This window comes from Felis catus, chromosome B3, assembly GCF_018350175.1.
Source record: "Felis catus isolate Fca126 chromosome B3, F.catus_Fca126_mat1.0, whole genome shotgun sequence".
Classification (NCBI taxonomy): domain Eukaryota; kingdom Metazoa; phylum Chordata; class Mammalia; order Carnivora; family Felidae; genus Felis; species Felis catus.
This window is the reverse complement of record NC_058373.1, coordinates 87,025,499-87,046,750: the sequence shown is the minus strand read 5'-3', so window position 1 is coordinate 87,046,750 and position 21,252 is coordinate 87,025,499. Positions and strand designations below refer to the sequence as shown.

Sequence of the window (21,252 nt, the reverse complement as noted above, 5' to 3'; positions counted from 1 at the left end):
GGGATACCCTTCGATTACATTCCCTATGATAATTCCAGAAAACAGAACAATTAGTGTCATGAAAACACTTTTGTGTTTTGTGATTACATTGTTTAGCAGCTGCTATTTCCAAAAAAGTCTCAAGCATAAGAATAGAAAGTGGTGATTCCCCACCCAAGTCCTTAGCCCCCTCAAACAGATCCCGCAATTGCTTCCTGTACTCAATCCCAAATTAGAGCTCAAGTGACTTGCCCTTCCTTGGCCTTTCATTGTTATATACAGTTAAAGGGCTTACTACTTACAAGTATCCTCTAAGTGAGCTATTAAAGTTTATGAGAAGTTGGAGCTATTTTAAATTATATTAATATTCTACAATTCCATTATCACTCAATTCTTTTCGACAGAAAAATGAAAATGAAAATGAATAGGATAGGATAGGCAGGCCATAGCACCTGTCTTCATTTCCTATTGCTGAGTAGGAAATGACCACAAACTTATAACAATACATATTTATCATCTCAGTTTCCATAGGTCAAGGTTCTGGGCACAGCTTAACTGGGTCCTCTGATCAGGACCTCACAAGGCTGCAGTGAAGGTGTCTACTAAATTGTGTTCTCTTCTGGAGCTTGGGTTTCTTTTCCAAACTCATTCAAGTTGTTGGGATTTCCTGCAGTTGTATAATTAAGATCTTGCTAGCAGTTGGCTATAGACTGCTCTCACATCCCAGAGGACACACTAGTTATTTGCCACGAGTTTGCCTACATTGACTGTCCCACAATATTCAGCTTACTTATTTTAGGCCAGTCAGAGAATCTCTCACTCTGAGCTGTGGAAAAGGAATTTTATGTAACATTGCATAATCACAGGAGTGATATCCCAGCACCTTTGCCATATAGTGTAAGCTAATCAAGGGAATTGCATCCTTTTGCCATATTCTACTGGCCAGAAGTAACCACAGGTGCATCCTGCATTCAAGGGGAAGGATTATACAAGAGCGTGACTCTCTGAAGTCATCTTAGTGTATGTCAGCCACAGCATCCCATCTGAGAAGTCAGTTGGGAATGTTTGAAAATTATTGCCAATTAAAGAGGTTGTCAGGATAAATAAAATAAAATAAAATAAAATAAAATAAAATAAAATAAAATAAAATAAAATAAAATAAAATACAATAAAATAAAATAATGTGATATACTTATAGATGAGCACAATTCCAACATCTGCCAGAAGCTGCAATGTGGTGATGTTTATTAAAATACTACATGGTAGTTCAGGAACAGTAAGTAAATATTTTTGTGAATAAAGAAAACTTGGATGACCATGTAATGAATACCATAAACTGTTTTAATTTTTGCCTTCTAACTTATGCCGGCAGGAACATTTTTAACAAACACAAACACACACAAAGGCCATGCTTCCAGAAATTATATTCTACTGCAACTCAAACATGACATTTGGATATAATCCTTCTGGGAAATTCTTGTTGTTGTTTTTTTTAAATGTTATTCCTTCAAATGCCAACACTCAAGAAGATGGCAGTCACCTGTTCAGAGACAGGTTGGGAAGATAATATCCAGGGTACTTACAGGTTACGAGGTCTCCTTATCCCTTCCTCCTCTCCTTTCCAGTTATCTCTAGAGATGTCCTCTTCTCCAGTCACTGAATTTATCTGAGAGAGATTAGAATTATCAACTTCAACTGAGCCCTGAAAGATTTAATTAGTCATCTTCTGGGAATAAGTATCAACTTTTGGTTAGAAGTTGGTTAAAAAAATAATAATTAAATTCACAGTCTGTAGGAAATTATTATAGGCTGATTAATAAATTATATTTATTTATAAGTGTAATTTAAATATCAACATAGTTTACCCTTGAGAACTACAGAGGCTGAAACGGGCTTACGCATTTCAATAGAGATATGAAGGAAATACACATTGACTTCAGTGAATGAAAACTCTCCTATACTTGGCTTTTCTTGTTGTAAGTTTCAGAGGAAGGGGGTGTTTAAGGCCTCAGAACATCTAAGGTCAGAATATCCACCTGTACGAATGTGGATCACTATTTGGTTATTTAGATCTATAACTTATACAAAAAAAGACTGCAATACTTACAAATGAAGTTGACATTTGAGTAAAACTCCAAGATAAAGCTAAGACATTAGCTGTACCCAATTATATTGAAATAATCCTTAAATAGAATTCAAGTGCTAGGATTGCCTATTCCTGGATCTTAGGTAAATAAATGGAAGCACATAGCCTGCAAATTACTAGTAACAGTGAATTTCCTCCATAGATTCCTCCTCACATTGAGCTTTTTTAAACCTAACTCAATTCTTTCCCATTAGCCTTTTGACCTTAAGCAGGTCACTTAACCTCTCTGAGTCTCAGTTTACACATCTCTAAAATAGGGGTGATTGTACAACCTGGAAAGTTCCCTAAAGTTAGAGACATTGCATGCAACTGCTTTTAACATCATGTCTCGTATGTAGTAAGTGCTTGTTAAATGATAGCTATTGTTAATAACACTATATAGAAAAAACGGTTCAGTCAGAATCTTATATGGACAAGCCTCTGCTCGCTCATTAACAAAGTATATATAATCTTTGTGGGTTTTGGTGGGGGATGGGAGTTGAGTTTTGAAATACAAAATAACATAATGTTGATGGGTATGAACATTTTTCTCTATGTTAAAATTATCCTGCTCTTCTTTAAAGGCTACCTGCATCTTATGCAATTGAAAAGAACAAAGTTATATTCTAAAGTTTCTTTTTCATGACCACCACATACCAGAGTCCTAGAAGAAAGACACACACAGCCTTCTCTTCTATTACAGGTTACCAAATGAGAACAGTTTGATTTGGTGATTTCTCAATCCCAGTTTGAATAGTTTGAGTTCCTCTAAAGGCTTGCCTATCTTAAGGTCTTTCTTCTTCTCCGTGCTCAGGCTCATGCTCACTCACACTCTCTTTCTCCCAGTCCCTTCATCTCTCTGTCTCCCTCTCCCTCTCTCTCTCTTTCTCCTTCTCCCCCCAACCCCACTCTCTCTGTCTGGAGCTAAGTGGCATCAACTCCACACACCCATCTCCCTCAGCCCCTGTGGATTTGATCGTCTCATTATTGAAATACAGTGTCCTTTGTTCACATCTAAGGCAGATATTAACATTTTTATTGGAAACCAAAGTAATTCACTTACTCTGTGAGTTCTCCCCTGCTGTAAATGACACAAGAGACCCTCTTGCCAAGTGCAGTCATTTCAGAGGCTTTATTACCTTCAAGAAGAAAAGGGTCCAGGTTCAAATGAGGTTAACAGATTTGCTGAAGGGCATGATTCTACACACAAGAAAATCTTTCCCTTGCTAACATAACCCATTGTTGAACTTTGTGATCTCACTCAACAGAACAGCCTGTGACAAGGCATTCAACACACTCACAGCAGCAAAACTTCAGATCTGACCTCCTGGTGCTTGGGAGCAACAGTTTCTGGGGACCAAACCAGAAAGTCCTCCAGTGTATGCACAATGCCCAGGGCAATGACCAACATTGTACTTCGTTCAGCTGGATATTTTTTGAGCCTAGGAATAATCAGGGAAACCACATTGTGGGTCCATTATCAAAATTAAAGGGCCCAAACACAGGGTATCTCCTAGATTCTGGGAGCAAACAAATCTCTGCTTGACCCCCTGCCTTCTAGGAGCCTCTGCAGAGTTTTCTTGGAGGTTTCCCTGCTCTATTCGTCAGAATTAAATAGCTGCAAAGACAACCTTAATATTATCACTAATTTAAGGGGTGTCATGTTTGGTGAAATTACTCCAGACATCTGGGAGACCCCTGAATATTAGACCTTTCTCAGGGACCTACATTCCATACCATTTACGGTAATTTAAAACACTTCAAGAAACCTTTCTTATTTTTGTCAGTAGCTTCTCTGATCTAGTGAGAAGAGTTAACTGGAATTCAGAAAACCAGGTTTTAATATTGCCAGATCATTGCGTGGCTTTGAACTTTCCATCTTCTAAAACTCAAGGCCTTCAATGGGTATCTAATGAGTATTAAGATGCCCAACCAGTCTACTTGAGTTTCACCATATGAATGAAATAAGGCCAGCCCCTTATAGCCATACCAGAGTTTCCTATCCTCTCTCCAAGCCCTACTCAGGATCCATAAGGCTCTTGAAAGCCAGAAGATCAGCTTATACCATCAGGTATACCTGTGTACCCTGGGCAGCACTAGCAGGGGTTCAGAGCCCCACCATATGGAAAAGGGGACCACTGCCTGGCAAAGTTCTCAGCAGGTGCGTAATCAAAATGTGCCTGGTACTGGTAGTCCAGGAAGAACTTATGGAGAGAGAGAAGGTAGGGTCATGATCAGAAGAGTCTCCTCTTTCTCTTACCTTTCCACTATTCCTGCAGACAAATATAAACCAGCATCCTGGTCTTTGAAGTTACAAAGGCAAGACTTCCCAAGTAATTTCTTTTAAATGTGGGCTCTTGAAATCAGCTAAGGTGAATATACATATGGCTTTTCTATAAGATGGTGAGGTTATCCTAAAAATAAACGTGAGGGATCCAGGAAAAAGAAGATTAGACTTCTCCCAAGGGAAATCTACCAGACACACAGAAGATGGAGGCATCAATATAAGAGTTCATTCTTTAGAGATGCTTACTTCTGGAATGAGACTAATCCTCATGAAAGAGTAGCCTTCGAGGGGAAACTACTTCCCTGGCAGCCTAAAGTAACTGTGGCTACTTTATGTGTTTGTTGGTTAATAAACACAGCAGAAAAGCCTACATCTCTTGTTCCAGTTCCTTTCATCAACAGAAGTGTAGATACAATGCCTGATGGGGCATTCTAACTTGGATGGTCCCCAGAACTATACTCTTCATCTCCCCCATCCCATACCTTTTCCACCTCATCCCCGCAAACCCTATTGAATTCTTTATTGAGGTTATTGATCCCCAACACATACCCTGCTACCCAAACCAGCACCTCCCCAACTGCTCAAATGAAAAATAAAATAAAATAAAAACAGGAGAAATCATCAACTTTTCCCTCAATCTCATGTTCCCAAATGCAATCAGTCATCAGATCCTGATGATCTGGACTCCAAGATATGTCTTGATTTCACATCCACTGCTCTTCAGCTCTGCTTGAACTATTTTAGTTAAAGCTACAGTCATTCCTGACTTTGTGGACTTGAATCTAAGCTGCCATGGTGTGTAAACTCTACTATTATATTTTTTGTCACTAGGAAGAAAATAAAAGATACCAGTTAATCTAGGACATGTCACTATTGGCAAGATGAACCCGTATTTCAGAGACAATAATATGTGAAAAGCATATGTCTTAAAATTAATGAAATACAGTTTTCAGCCCCTTACTAGCTCTCTCTGTATCTATTCCTGCCCAACTCCATTCACTTCACATTCTATCTGGAATGTTTTCTCAATAATAGGATCAAGGTAATGTCTTCCTTATTGAAGACACTTCAAATTACTCTCCATACATTGGAGATAAAGTCCAATAGCATTCGTGAAACATACAAGGCTCTGCTGATTTCTCCAGCTTGTGATACTCTTCTTCTCTTACTTTAAGTTCCAGCCATGTAGGTCCTTCCAAATTCGGAAAACAAACAAACATAGTTCTGTCCAAATTTCATTTCTTTGTACATACTCTTCCCTCTGCTGCAATGACCTTCTCACCCTTAAACCCCCCACTCAAACTTCAGGTCTCAACTGGCTCAAATGTCATTTCCTCCAGAAGCTTCTCCTGACTTCCAGAACAGGTCTAGGTGTCTCCCCTGTGTTCCCAGAACACCTTATGCTTAACATACATCGCACCCCATGAAATGGCCTCTTTTTCAGTTTATCTCTTCCTCCAGACCAGAGAGTCCTTGAGGTCAGAGATCAGGTCTTGTACACTAACACATCCCAAGCGTCTCACGGGGTGCCTGATACTTAAATATTTATGTAAAGTTGACAACACATCAGGAACCAATGAGAGGTTGTCAGGAAGCAATTACACCAGCCATAGGATTTTTGTCAAAAGAATTCACAGTTGGTGAGCTCTCTACTACCTGAATCAAATACCAAATCTCCATCACAAGTTTCTCATCAGTGGATTAAATATGTTGTGAATTACAATCATATGCCCCACTAGATTTAGCTGCTATGGTGTCTTTAGGGAGACCATCTTCGAGTCGGGGAGAGAAAATTAATGCAATTGGGAAGCAAGTTTGAAAACAAAAATAAGAAGAAAGCCATAAAGATAAATCTAGAAGTACCTAACTATATGCAGGAGGTAAAGCTCAATGTTGGCACTCAAAAGAAAGAGAGATCAGGGCAAACTGGGAAAGTCACAGGATTCTTTGAGGGAATTAAATTTGAGTAATTTCTACAAGATCTTCATGTGTATTATTTCATCCAAATCTTGCAGCTATACCCCCATGGTGGTATTGTCATTACCATTATCATAGAGAAGAGAAAATAAAAGCACAGAGAGGTTCAGGGTCTTGTTCACAATCATGCAAGTTGTAAATAGTGGTACCAGGAATCCAGTCAAGATTTTTTCAACCTGAAGTTCATGTTTCCTCTTGAACATTTTATTTGGGATGAGAACATCCAGCTTTTGAATCGTGGCACTATTCTAAGCCCCTACTTCAAAAGGGAGCATACTCAGAACTTTTGCTTCTACACATGTTAAGGTAACTGGAACAAGACTTTACCAAAAAACAAACAAAACAAAAAGCCAGGAGAAAACTGGAAGAAATATGTAAAACAGCTGTTTTCAAACATTGGACATTAGGCAATGTGAGACTGTGATCCCCGAGAGAGGGAAGACAAATGATTTTTCTTGGTTTTCTACATGAAGTCATTTCTGAGCCACAGGATAGGGGGTGGTCCCACAGAACATGGTGGTCTCACTGAGTTGAGAAGAAAAATATTAAGGAATTGAGGGAGGCTGAGATAACTGGCATTTACAGGGAAAGTAACAGAGAAATAACTCAGGAAGTTTTGATTCTGTTGCTGAATACTAAGCCATAAATAATGCTGGAAAAAAAAACAAATGGGAAGCTTTAAGCTGAAGCAATTGTCATGTTTATGCCAAGCTGGAAGATGTTCGAGTTCCAACCAGCCAGAGTAGAGAGTCCTTATTGAACACTTGAAACATTCACTAGAGACCCAAGAAGGTTACTTGTAGGTCTAAGCTAGACCCACTCTAGCAAAATGTAAAACAAAAAACCCTCAAAATAATCAAGCTGATTCCCAAGTAACTTAACTACCCGAAAGAAAATGTTTAACATTTTTAAAGAAAGAAAGCGAAATGTGGCACTGAACATAAAATTTAAAATGTCTAGCATATAATAATAAATATAATAAATACTAAGAAACAAGAAAATGTCAACCGTTAGCAGGAGAAAATAAGTCACCTGCTACAAACAGATACAGAGATAATAAAGATATAAAATTAGAAGAGTAAGACCTTAAAAGATATAAGACAGATAGACTAAGACTTTAACAGATACATAGGCTTTGAAAGAAAATATGAACATAATGAGAGGGAAATGGAAAAAGACCCAAATGGAAATTGTAGAGATGAAAAATACAGTCATAAATGACAAACTCTCTGGATGGGATTAAAAAAGATTAACACCGCAGGAAAAAAAAATCAGTGAACTTGATGACATAGCAATATATATTATATATTATCCAAAGTGAAGCTCAGAAAGCAAAGTGTCTGAAAATAAAAATGAACATGGGCCTCAGTGACAATACGAAGCAGTCTAAAATATGAGCCAATGAGTCCCAGAAGGGGAAGAAAGAGAAGTGAACATAAAAATATTTGAATAAACAAGGGTTTAAGTTTTCCAAACGTGACTAAAATTACAAATTGACAGACTTAATATACTCTGTGAACTACATGGAGGGTAACACAAAGAGAACAACACTAGAATACCAACATCAAATTGATAATAAACAGTGATGAAGATAATATCCTTAAAGTATTCAGAAGGAAAAAAACACACACGCATTATACGTAGAAAACCAATAAATTGCTATAGACTTCCCATCACAAATAGTGCAAGCCATAAGACACTAGAAAAACATCTTCAGAGTTTCCAAAGTAAACATCTGGCAAAAAGGTCTTTGGAAAATAAAGGTGAAATAAAAACATTTTCGGAGAGACAAAGGTTGAAAGGAATTTGTCACCAACAGACCAGATTGAAAAGAAAGGTAAAAGATTTCTCAGGCAGTGCATGCCAAGAAGTGATTAGAATGATTGGCCATGGAGTTAAGTCAAGTAAGGGAAGAAGCAATGTCATACGGACAGGGTAAACGTGGATAATCAATAGATTGGTTATTTAGATGGTGTCAAATGCTGAAACCGAGGTTCTAGAGGGAATGAGGTAAAAAAAAAAAGGCTATCAAAAAATAGAATGTATGAAATTAATAATATTGAAGGACTGTAGGTAATTATGAGGTTCAAGGGAAGGACCAGGAGAGTGTAATGTCTGTTAAAAATGGCTGTTTTGAGAAATGATACATAACAGAGATACAGCCACAAAGATGCAATTTTAGTCCCCATGATAGAAAAGAGGGTCCCTACATCCTTTTTTGCCTGCAGGTACTTCTTTCTGGCTGTGGTCTCATACATGACTTTTACTTACTATCTCAGGCTCAAGAACAAGGGCTACCTAGGAGTTCTAACTTTATGGTAACTATTTTAAGTGAGTAATGTGTTTGATAAAGTAATATAAGAGCAGAATTATGTATCACTTAACTGAAGAATGTGAAGATAAAGCAAATTCAGAGAGAGGGGGGACCAGAGATGGAAGTAGCCTTTCAAAGCTCTTCAGGGGAAAATGCAGTTCCAATTAGACCCATAGGCTGTCACCCCAGCAAACCCTTGGCCAACCATTCAAACATCCTGTCACCAAGGACATGCTTGTCATTTTGACTAAGTGGTTCAGAGTGACTCCTCTTCAACTGTAGGTCACTGTGACTTTTTGTGTGAGAAATTGATGGGTTGCTAACGGTGGCTGAAACGGGCAAATGCTGGCCTCCTGTACAGCACTGTGGACTGTTGCTGAAATTCTCCACTTTCAGAATAATATCCTTAGACTGCCTCAGGATTTTTGTATATATTTTTTCTAAGCTGAATAACAATATTATTCAGGAAGAATAATGAAATCAATGGCAGGATAAAAAGAAGGAAGAATGAAGCTACTTGAAAATATAACTAAGAATGGATTTCAAATTAATTGCTTTAATCCATTACTCAAAGATTATGGTTCTAATCCTTCTGAAAAAGATTTTTCTTTTAACCACCAGAGTAAACTGAAAACAATGACAGATGGGCCTCTTTTCGTAGCCTATAATTAGTTCCTCCTAAAAGTGACCAAGCTAAATTTTATTCTTTATTCTAGAGATTGCTCATGTTTAGATCCCTCAGTGAATACTATGTCTGTTCCAGTTTGCCCTGATCTCTCTTTCTTTTGAGTGCCAACATTGAGCTTTACCTGCTGCATATAGTTAGGTACTTCTAGATTTATCCTTATGGATTTCTTCTAACTTTTGTTTTCAAACTTGCTTCCCAATTGCATTAATTTTCTCTCTCCAGCTCAAAGCTGGTCTCCCTAAAGACACCATAGCAGCTAACTCTAGTGGGGCATATGATTGTAACTCACAACATATTTAATCCATTGATGAGAAACTTGTGATGGAGATTTGGTATTTGATTCAGGCAGTAGAGAGCTCACCAACTGTGAATTCTTTTAACAAAAATCCTATGGCTGGTGTAATTGTTTGCCTAACAACCTCTCATTGGCTCCTGATGTGTTATCAACTTTACATAAATATTTAAGTATCAGGCACCCTGTGAGACACTTGGGATGTGCTAGTCTTGTCTCTGACCTCAAGGCCTCTCTGTCTGGAAGAAGAGACAAACTGAAAAAGAGGCCATTTCATGGGGTGCGATGTATGTTAAGCATAGGGTGTTCTAGGAACAGAGGGGAGACACCTAGACCTGTTCTGGAAGTCAGGAGAAGCTTCCGGAGGAAATGACATTTGAGCCAGTTGAGACCTGAAGTTTGAGTAGGGGTTTAAAAGGTGAGAAGGTCACGGGGCACCTGGGTGGTTCAGTTGGTTAAGCTTCTGCCTTGGGTTCAGGTCATGATCTCATGGTTTGTGAGTTCGAGCCCCGCGTTGGGCTCTGTGCTGACAGCTCAGAGCCTGGAGCCCACTTCAAGTTGTTTCCCCTCTCTCTGCCCCTCCTCTGCCCCTGCTCTCTCTCTCCTTCTCTCTCTCTCAAAAATAAATAAATATTTTTTTAAAATGTGTTTTACTTTTTCCTATTTCTATCTAAAAGGCAGAGTTTCCTAAAACGTGATAATCAAACAACAGAAGTGTAAGTGAAGCAAATGCTAAGTGCATTCCTCTTTAGCTGATGTCTAAAAAGCATTATTATGAATCTATTTACCACGCTTTTCAAAGCAAAGTGGCTTTTAAACTCCATCTTTTTTTTTTTAATTATCATAAAATCCTTCAAGAGTGGTGTCTCAAGAAAGAACTTGGGACAAGGATTCAGAAGACTTGAATTCTAAGCACAGTTCTGTCTTTAAATAGTTATGATTTGGGTTAAGTCTCTTTACTAGGAGTTTCAGTTTCTTAGTTTTAAAATGAAGGTATGTTCATAGATAAATACTGAGTTCCTTCCAGGGACTAAATTCAATGACAGTCGTTCTATAGGTCCACAATTTACAACTGTAAAGCAAGTCACAAATAGAATTCTTTAAAAGTCAAACTCCAGGTGAAAGACCTCTGGATTCATTATGTCTTTAAGAATTCTGTGCCTTCTCTATGTAATCAAAAGTGAGAGCAGCCTGAGGGATATAAAAGAACAATGCATCATCATTGCTATGATTAAATAGAGAAAGCCCCAGAGCCGGCTTGCTGCTGTATAAATCACAGATTAAAACTTTGTTGTGGCCATTCATATTCCAAGAATAGTCTTCTCCCATAGGATGTTCCTGGGGATTATGGATCACCTCACATAGAAAAAGAGACATGTCTATTTTAGTTAACATTAGTTGTATCTGTCAGTTCCTAGCTGCCAGCAAGATAAGTACACTCAGCTATCTAAGCAAACAGATTGGAAGGACACTGGGGGCTCCCAAGGGAAGGTCTGGAGAGCAAGCAGAAACCCAAAGAGGCCCAAAGGTTGTGTAGCTTGGGCCAAAAGGACCTATGCCCTACAGAAAAAATTTGGTCCTCGAGTCCCCTCTGTGACCAATTTAACCCCCAAATTTTCTTTTCACCTTGAAGCACTCACATAAAAACTCCAGGAGCAAGCGCCTCCCTACTTCTGGCTGAACTAAGGGTTTGGTGCCTCAGATTCGAGGCCAGAGAGGGAACTGAAGTCAGGGAACACCCACCCTTCCTAGACTATATACAATAGAAAAGTCCATGAAAGGGACATGTGGGCCTAACAAGTGTATGTTGGGGAAAGCGGGGAGAGAAATAAGTGCTCAACAGCAAAAACAGAAAAGGAAAAAGAAAAAGAAAAAAAAGCAGATCTCTATATATAGTTCAAAATATTAATAAAGGAAAGTGAATTATATAGGCATATTTTTTTGTTTAATGGATTAGGTGGGAAGTAATAATCACAGAGTTAAAAGCCATTGTAAATGTTTTAACATGACCTATGGGTTTTTTAGGTTTTAATTCCATAAGTAATACATGAATAAATTCTTTCACTAAAAATTCAAATGTTACTTAAATATAGAGTAAAGAATTTTAACATCCCTTTTATATTCCTCAGTCTAGCTTTTCCCCAAAGATAACCACCACCCTCCATTTGTTTTTACATTTTCTGGAACTTTTTCTATTCATTTACAAATCTATATAAAATAAAATATAATTTATATGCATGCACACATTTATATACATGCACACATGTGAAATAATATATTGCATATGTAGGTATGCAACATGTTTTTTTCCACTTAAAATATATATTAAAGCCTTTTCCAGATAAATCCCCACAGAGCTACCCTATTTTTAACTGTTGCCTAGTATTAAATTGTCTGTTATATACCATTTTCAACTCTTTCTGTATTGGTAGATCTTTTAAATGCATTCCAAACTGTTAATTCACATGTTGTTTTAAAGCACTTGGCAGGATGTGTGTGTGTTCCTTCTCCCTAAAATGAACCATTATATGGGTCATGGGTTAAAACAATCCTGTATTTATCCAAGTAATAGTTAACAGTTTTCTGAGTTATTTATCTCCTACAGGAAATGGAGGGGAGTGGGGAGACTCATTTTGAAATATGGCTACAGGCTGAACCAGTTAGGATGATCTTAGCTGCAAGTAAGGGATCCAACCAAAAAAAAAGAAAAAAAAAGTGGATAAAACAATTAGAAAGCTTATTGCTTCATGGGTGCCTGGGTGGCGCAGTCAGTTAAGCGTCCGACTTCAGCCAGGTCACGATCTCGCGGTCCGTGAGTTCGAGCCCCGCATCAGGCTCTGGGCTGATGGCTCAGAGCCTGGAGCCTGTTTCCGATTCTGTGTCTCCCTCTCTCTCTGCCCCTCCCCCGTTCATACTCTGTCTCTCTCTGTCCCAAAATAAATAAATGTTAAAAAAAAAATTTACAAAAAAAAAAGAAAGCTTATTGCTTCACAACAATAAATTGAGAGGTAGAAGTTTTCAGGAGCAGAGCAATATCAACAGGGACCAGGCGTCTTCCATCTTTCTCAAATCCTTCCTCAGCATGTTGACTTTGTCTTTGTTCTACCATGGGAACGTGTCTGTGGTAGTTCTAAGGTTTTCACCCTTGTGCCACATTTACAACAACTTAAAAAGCACAAGCCACTGCTTTATGTTCCTTTTGTAAGATTAAGGAAACATTTCCCAAAAAACTCTCAAATAAATTTTCATTTGTATTTAATTGGCCAGGATTGTGTCACATGTGCACACTTGAATCCACCACTGGCAAAGAGAATAGAGCTACCACAACTGACTTAGATTAGAAGACATGGGCCATCCCACTCCTTGGCAGCTAAATAAGAGCTTTTGAAACATGGCCACCCACTACCTGAACAAGTGCTGGGTTTCGTTAGCAAGGAAACAGTTGAGGTAGAGAAGAGGACTGTTCTGTAGGCAAACTATAACAATGCCCACAACACCAACAGACCACAAGGAAAATTCACAATGCACACAAGTGAAGGTCTTTGGAAAGCATAAGTCATTAGCGTGCCAAGTAATTAACTTCTGTCCTGAATACCACAGTTGCAAAAGTTACAGGAAAGTGAGGAAAATGGGAGTCAAAGATCCAACTCAAACAACAGCCACAGACAAGGGCGCAGAAGTTCCTGTTTTTGCCTATCTCACCCTTTATCGTTCCCTCTCTATCTCTCCCACCCCAAAACAGTTGTGAGATAGAATCCGGGAGGGTAAGAATACATGTTCCTTCAAAACAGCAGCTCAGACTAAGGGAAATAAGTCCACGTGTTTGCACATGTATACACGTGCTTGTATGCTCATGTATGTGTGTCTGCTTTTACATTACAAGTTAAATGAGTGATGGGTACTAAGGAAGGCATGTGTGATGAGCACTGGGTGTTGCATGTAAGTGATAAATCACTAAATCCCACACCTGAAACTAATACTACACTGTATGTTAACTAACTGGAACTTAAATAAAAAACTTGGAAGGAAAAAAAAAGAGAAAAAAGGAAAGCATTCAGAAAACAGAGGCAAACAAAAAGGAAGAATTTTAAATTATCGAAAACCCTCAGCCAGGAATAACCACTGTTGATACAGGATGATACCATTTTGTAGTCAAAAACTCCTTCTCACGTCAATGTTTGTTTATTCCATCAAAGAAAATTGATTCAAAACAGATTTTTACACTGCCGCAGTCCCAATTTTCAATAATATTTCTAAAATTCACTATTAATGTTAAAAGGTCTCCTTTATCAAAACTTTGGGCAAATTTCATCACAATACGATGGAAGCAATCAAGCAAAATAAAACGAAACACAAATGGTTCCTCTGTAAATAGCAGTCTTGGCAACGACAGTCCTCCAACACTGCTAGAAGCTTATTACGAAATGCACGATAATATAAGTTCTGACTCACCGAATTTTATCACCCCATCTATAAGGATATGAACCTTCCCCAAAGCAGCTGTATCTCTAACCCAGATGTTCTATTGGCGCTCTTGCTTCCTGGGCCTTTCTAGTATTGACTGGCACCTTCTCTCTACCCCATTTTTATGCCAGCCCACTACCAACCCAGCAACAATGTGACATTAAGCAGGAATGATACCCAGCAGCACTGTTTGAAAATGGAAATGAGAGTCTTCATTAATTTAGAAAATCCAGGACTGCATATGAACATTTTCTGCAATAATTTCTCTCCCTGATTAAGTCAATAACTAAACCAGTACACAGAGCCATCTTATCCAGACCATTTGCTTTGATCGTTTCCTCTGGTTAAAAGCAAGCATTTGTTCTTCCACACTCAGGCTCTAGAAAGTAAAGAGGCAAGTTTAGATCAAGACAAGTAACGCTCAGTCCTCAACAAAATCCAGAAGACAATTCCCTGTGTTTCAGTTGGGTGGCCCTAAGCGGCACATACATGCTAACAAGGCTGTGGAAAGACAACAGACAATGCTGCAGAAAGAGGCTTTGGCCAAGTTACAACAATAGATGAAGTGCCATTGTATATGTTCTGTTGACTGCTGACATCTGTTCACAGACCGTGTCCTTGCCATAGCTATACTGTGAGGGAATTTATAATAAGAATATATAAACATGGTACCCTGAACTCAAAATATTCTATCTCCTGTTAAACACAACCTCCCGGATCATTTTGGCAATTAACGAAAAAGATATTTGGGGGTAAAGTTAGGAAAACTCGCTTTATTGAAGTCTTCAAAAGCTAAGTACTTTTTAAAATTCTGTATGCCACAATCTATTGCCATAGTATTAAGACTAATAAGTGGCAATAAAGTCTAGTGTTGTTGATCATAAAAGCTTTTAAAATACAGCTTGAATAGTAATTATGCACATGTGTTTATGTATATGGAGGCTGCTCTTAGTGTCAGATTTGATATGTGATGTTATAGGGTTGCCTGTAATTCATACCTCACAGCAAGACAGGACTTTTTATGTCAGAAACCAAATGCAAGATGGCCTGTTCTTAAACATCGACATGCTGCTTGACACTTGAATTTAAATTGTGTATTATTCTTCAGTGGTTTAACAACCTGATAATTTTTTGATAGAAATTTAAAGTAAATGGCATCTGGGTATATTTAGAGTAGCCTGTAGCTGGAGTCCAACTATCACAGACAGCATTCTGGCATTTTCTTGGAGAAGATATAATTTTCAAAAGGCAGGGGTCAGTGGTAGCAAGTCACTAAGAACTGCTACAAGAAGTCACTGATTCCTGGAAGATATGACTGGTGTGTTGACACCCTGGAAATTTTCCCAGACTACTTGGCTAAAGCAAATAAAGCTCAATTTATGCCATTGCTTATGTGTTTCCTTATTGATCATGGAAAATGGGAGCAAGGGACGACAGTACTTTGGATTTTATTTTACAGGGGACACAGCAAGTGTATATTCACTCAGTCATCCAACAGATATCATTAGGCATTTACTATGTATGCAGTATTGTATTAGATGTTGGAGATAGAACAGTGAGGCAAAACCAATATTCCCTTGTGTTCCTCAAGCATAAATCTTAATGGGTAAGATTAACATTAAGCAAATAATCATACAAATAAATATGAAATTGTCACTTTGATAAACACTGCCAGTGGAAAGTCTGTAGTATTATCAGGGCATAGAAGAAGTATATTTGGCATAACTAAGGAAGTAAGGGAAAGCTTCTCTGGAGAATAAATAATTGAGAAAAAGTACGAAAAATAAGTAGAAATTATTCCACGAAGAGGGAGGGAGATCATTCCACACCCTAGGAACGGTAGATGTGAAGGCCCCAAAGCAGGAGTACACATGCTTGGGGGACTGGCACATGACGGTGGCTGATGCAGAGAGAAGGAAGACAGGCTCTTGTAAGATGAGTCTCAAGAGGCAAGAAGAGACCCACCACCCAAGACCTTGTTTACCATATTAAAGGGTCATATATTCAGCCATATAGACAAAATTAGGGCAAACAAAACTTTCCAAAGGGGTAATAGATGCTTATAAAAGAAATTAAAGTCAACACATGGATTTACTAGTATTATGTTCAAGGAACAACGTTGGAGTCTGAAGAAGATGCCAAAGGAATACAACAATTCCTACCCATAGCACATAAGCAGCCCAAGTAAGAATAGGGAATATATCCCATGTTATAAGAGAACATCCTCAAGTAATATAAAGATTTACTGGAGGAAGAGATCATGCAAGATGATGATAGGGAATGGAATCTGGGCAAAATATCATGAAAAAGGGCTAACAAACAGTGAATACAATTTCTACAAGTAGAAATGGAGCGTTGTGGGTTGGTACTATTGACAGAAATATCAAGGTGAGCAAAACCCAAACTCCAAAAGTGGATGATGTTGGTCACCTTTGAAACAGTAGAAACTTCAGTTAAGTTGTGATACAGGTTATGCATGGAGACGGTACAACACAGTAATGTCTTACGTTTAAATAACGTTCTATACTTATATCAAAGTCTTTAACTTAACAATCTCAATAAATCTCCAAAACAATACTATGAGAGAGACAGGGAAATTTTAGCAATTATTTCCACTTTATTTAAATCTAGAAAGGCTAAATAATTTGTCCAAGAACACACAATTAGCAAGTGACTGACCCAGGATTAAAACACAGAAAGTTTCCACTCTTTCACTGATTCACAAATTTCAGTCATTCATAATCCATCATTATTTTCTGCATATCACTTTACTGTTATATACCAATATCATTTGCCACCAATTTAAAGGTAACCATAAACATAAAGACTTTTAAGAAGAAAACAATTTTAGATACTATAGTCTTTAAAAGAGCCTGAGACATAGATTAGCAAGTATTACAAAGGTGTTAAAAAACATGCTGGTAAGAATATGAAGAAATGGAAACATTTCAAATGCTCCTGGTGGGTGGGAATATAAATTGGAACAATCACATTGGAGAGCAATTAGGCAATATTTACATATTATATCAATCAACCAATCAATAAACACACACATATACTGTAAACGTAATACTATAAAGGGTATATATATTTATATATTCATAGGCATTATTTTGAATACAGAAATTCCACTTCTAGATATATACCCTAGAAGGGTAAGGATCAGTGAACTTTTTTCTGTAAAGGTCCAGATGATAAATATTAAACTTTGCAGGTCATACGTTCTCTAGAGCAACTACTCTTCTCTACTGTGATCGTGCGAAAATAGCCATCAATCATATGTAAACAAATGCACATGGCTGAATTCCAACAAAACCTTATTTCTGGGCACTAAAATTTGAATTTCATATAATTTTACAGTTTGAATCATTTCCATAAAGCTTTTTTAAAATTATGAAACGTCAAACACACAAAGAAAAATATAAAAATATTCATATGAATACACATAAACACACCCAGATTTTTCATACTTACTGGGTTGGTGTTGTCAAAGGAGTAAACCTCTAGAAGAAGGCGGTGAATCCATTCTACAAAAAAAATAAAAATAAAACCTTAAAAGTATTTTCTATGGACGCTTTCAAGAGCCAGTGTTTTTAGAAATGTCATTGACTTCTGGTATGCGTATGAAATATGTAAATAACTTTTATAATAAAATAGCTGGGAGGGTTAAAGAAAATGGCCAGCAAAGTTCCTTGAAAAGAGTAAATGCTATACAATAAATGAGTATAATTATTACTAAAAGGCAGTGTCATTTTGAAATGTTCACCTTGACGTCAGTTGTTTAATATTTTTGGAACTTACTGCCTTGTCTTGTCAAAACAAAACAGAATTTCCTTTTTCTCCTTTTATCTCCTCTATCACAATAGTGGAACTTCAGTGTTTGATGAAATTTCATTCATATTTTAATCATTTGGAAGTACCAACAGCTGAAACTTTTTAAAATATTCAATGTTGTTTACGCTTTGTCCATAATTATATATGGCAAAGATGATAGTAAAAATATGTCTAACAAATATCAAGTGCTTACAATATGCCAACGACAGTGTGTTAAGTGCTTTAAAATATAATTTCCTATAATCCTTATTCAACCTTGTTATGTAGGTTTATCACTGTCCCTGTTTTTGCAGGTGGGGAGAGCTCAGTGTGACTTGCCCAAAAAATGTAAAGTTAGGACATGGGTTAGGTAGGCATTTGAAATGAGTCCTGTTAGTTCAGTAAGAGTCTTTGTCCTTAGTCACTCTGCAAGTACACTATCTCAAAAACGAAAAACATTTGTGAGTCAAATCCCATCGTATAAAGCAAGGCGACATCAAATTTTATTTTCGCATTTCTCAAAATAAATTGGCCATTACTGGATTTTGGAAATCTTTTGGGTCATAAACACTCTATTATAATATATTATATTGTAATAAGACCTAGGTATTTGCCACAATTCAATTTCACAGATCCAAGTACACACTTGGAACGTTCACACGTTAAATTATACTATGCAGGAGGGCTAAGACAATTTGATACACTCCTGACTGCCATGCACTTGCTAGAACTTAAAATGAGATTCACATTAAGAAAACATTTCCTCCAAATATACATATCAGGAGAGCTAGGATTCCCCGAGTAAGGATCCTGTTGTTTCTGGTATTCACAGAACAACAACTGGGCAGTGTCTAACCACGTGCTATTCCTTGTCCAGCTCAGAAAGTGCTAGCAGTCTCTGTGAGAAGTTTGGCTGTCACTATTACATTATTAACAGGTCAACAGGTGTCAGGCTTACTCAGCACAATTCCATATGATTTAGACCAGCTAGTCCTGAGCCTTTTTTTTTTTTTTACATGTTTATTTATTTTTGAGAGAGATACAGAGTGCAAGTGGGGAAAGGCAGAGAGAGAGGGAGACACAGAACCCGAAGCAGGTTCCAGTTTCTGAGCTGTCAGCACAGAGCCCAACATGGGGCTCAAACTCAAGAACTGCAAGATCATGACCTGAGCTGAAGTTGGACGCTTAACTGACTGAGCCACCCCAGTGCTCCTAGTCCTGAGCTTTGACTACTATTCTTGCTTCTCACCTGAGATATGACCCTGAAAGCTGTCTGGTCAGTGATCTAGTAAGAACAAATGGTCTACTGTTTAGTCAATATTTGGTGGTATTACAACCTTAAAAGCACAGTGAATTACAATAACACTTATTCTTTTACATGAAAGATGCAGGTCAGCTGCAGATGTGTTGATGACATAGGTAACCAGGTAGGATCTTACCTAGGCTGAGCTGGGTCCATCGGGCCAGCTCTGTGTGTCCATTCATCTTGGAATCCAGACTGAGGAAGCAGCCAGACATAGGACTTGGTGTTCTTACAGTGAAAGACAGATGGTCAAGGATAGATGGAGACAAATCACACAAGCTCATTTAAAGCTTCTGCTCAGACATGGCTTAACTAATATCCACATGTATTCCACTAGCCAAAGCATGTCACAAGACCATGGCCAAAGTTGATGGGGCAGGGAAGGTATACTTCACCTATAGAGAAGATACTGAGAAAATTGTGGCAAAGAGAAAGCATGCAAAAACTCTTTAGTGGGAGGAAGGTAACAACTGAGAAAAATAGTTCAATTTACCACAGTAGGAAAAGTATCAAAGAAAAAGGATTGAGGATATATATACATACACACACAATATAGACACATATATTTACATTCACATATAAAATACAGGTATTATAATATTCAACTTTTAACTATTAAAAATCAATTCTCTAAAATTATATCCATCAAATTTATAATACTTTGGAAGAAATCTCAGTGCCCCTTCATCTTAAATTTCCATATGGAGGGACTTCCAGTCTCTCTTAACCTTCTTGTTCCCTCCTTCCAGGACAGGCAATAATAGGTACATCTAGAAATGTCTGGGAATTCATGACACAGATCATCTCGGCTCGCTCTTGTAGCAGCCCTGCTTAGTGGGAGAGGATGGTCTGGTGTATCCTTTTTCATGAGGAAAGAAGCCTGTCCCTATACAGCTGTGTCAGTGACTAGAGGGGTCGACTTTATCCAGAGAGAATCTAGCAAGCCTATTGTGACCCATACCTAGTTATATCTTCAGCCCAGCTGTTATTAGTAATTCAAAGTCCATCTGTATGACTTCTACGTTCATTTCTCAGTTGGTTTCACCCTTAGGCAGGGAAGAAATGTGTTCTTTATTGGCTCCCCCTCAAAATTCTGATAATAATAATGATAATAATAATAAATCATTAAATACCTACAGCTTAAATAGATGATCTCATTGAATTATCACAATAAGCCTGAAAATTGTTTACTTTATAGTTGAAGAAACCAAGCCTCAAAAGAGTTACATGATCCTCCCAAGGTCACACAGCTAATAAATTGGTAGACTGAATTTCAATGCCAGGTTTATTGGAAGCCAACACATCTGAGCTCTATTCTAGCCCAGACTGCTTCTGTGTGTGATAAGGGTGGAGGAGGAGAGCGGGAAAGGCATGATAACACAGAATGTCTGGGATGTCACGTATTTTTATTTTCTTGGTCTCTTTATCTTTCAGCAAATTGTACTGTTAATAATTTAGACACGTTTTACTGTAGAGCTTCATGTGAATTTCAGTAATTTATTCATATAGCTTAGATTTTGCTAGAAGACGATAGTAGGGTTTAATTCAAAGAAATTTTCATTAGTGCAAATTTTTACAAATGTATCTCTATTCTGATATGAAGATATCAGAGAGGAGTGCAGAGAGGGATAATGACCTCTCTGCGGACTTTTGTTCAAGATCTGGCTCTTACAAAGTTTTCTATAATGTTTAAGCTCTTCAGTGACTGACTATTTTCAAATTGTGGTAATTGGAGGTGTGAGTTCTAGCTACATAATTATACAACTCTTGGATTTAGTTAGTGTCACGGTAAGAAAATTTTTACCAGTGACAGATAATGGGATTTTTGTTCTTTATTTGATATTTTGATATTTACCTGATACTTTAGAAAGGATTTTTATGTATCTTTTTAGGCTTCCTGGTTTTAATTTTGATGACAATATGATATCATGTCTGTTTTCCTTTAAATCCTGAGATTAATAAAATGTATTCCCAGAGACTTCCCATTCACATAAGTGCTATTATCTCAAA

The 21,252-nt window shown here is 37.6% G+C and overlaps 1 long non-coding RNA gene across 1 annotated transcript; it reads right to left on the bottom strand.

Moving 5' to 3' along the window:
- Positions 1–1,207: 1,207 nt before the first annotated feature.
- Positions 1,208–20,513, bottom strand: LOC109500811. Its single transcript, XR_006600123.1, has 5 exons — positions 19,379–20,513; positions 17,601–17,653; positions 4,365–4,518; positions 3,168–3,243; positions 1,208–1,645 (listed from the first exon to the last, which is right to left on the bottom strand). It is a non-coding gene; the product is annotated as an uncharacterized LOC109500811 (long non-coding RNA).
- Between the last annotated feature and the right edge of the window lie 739 nt (positions 20,514–21,252).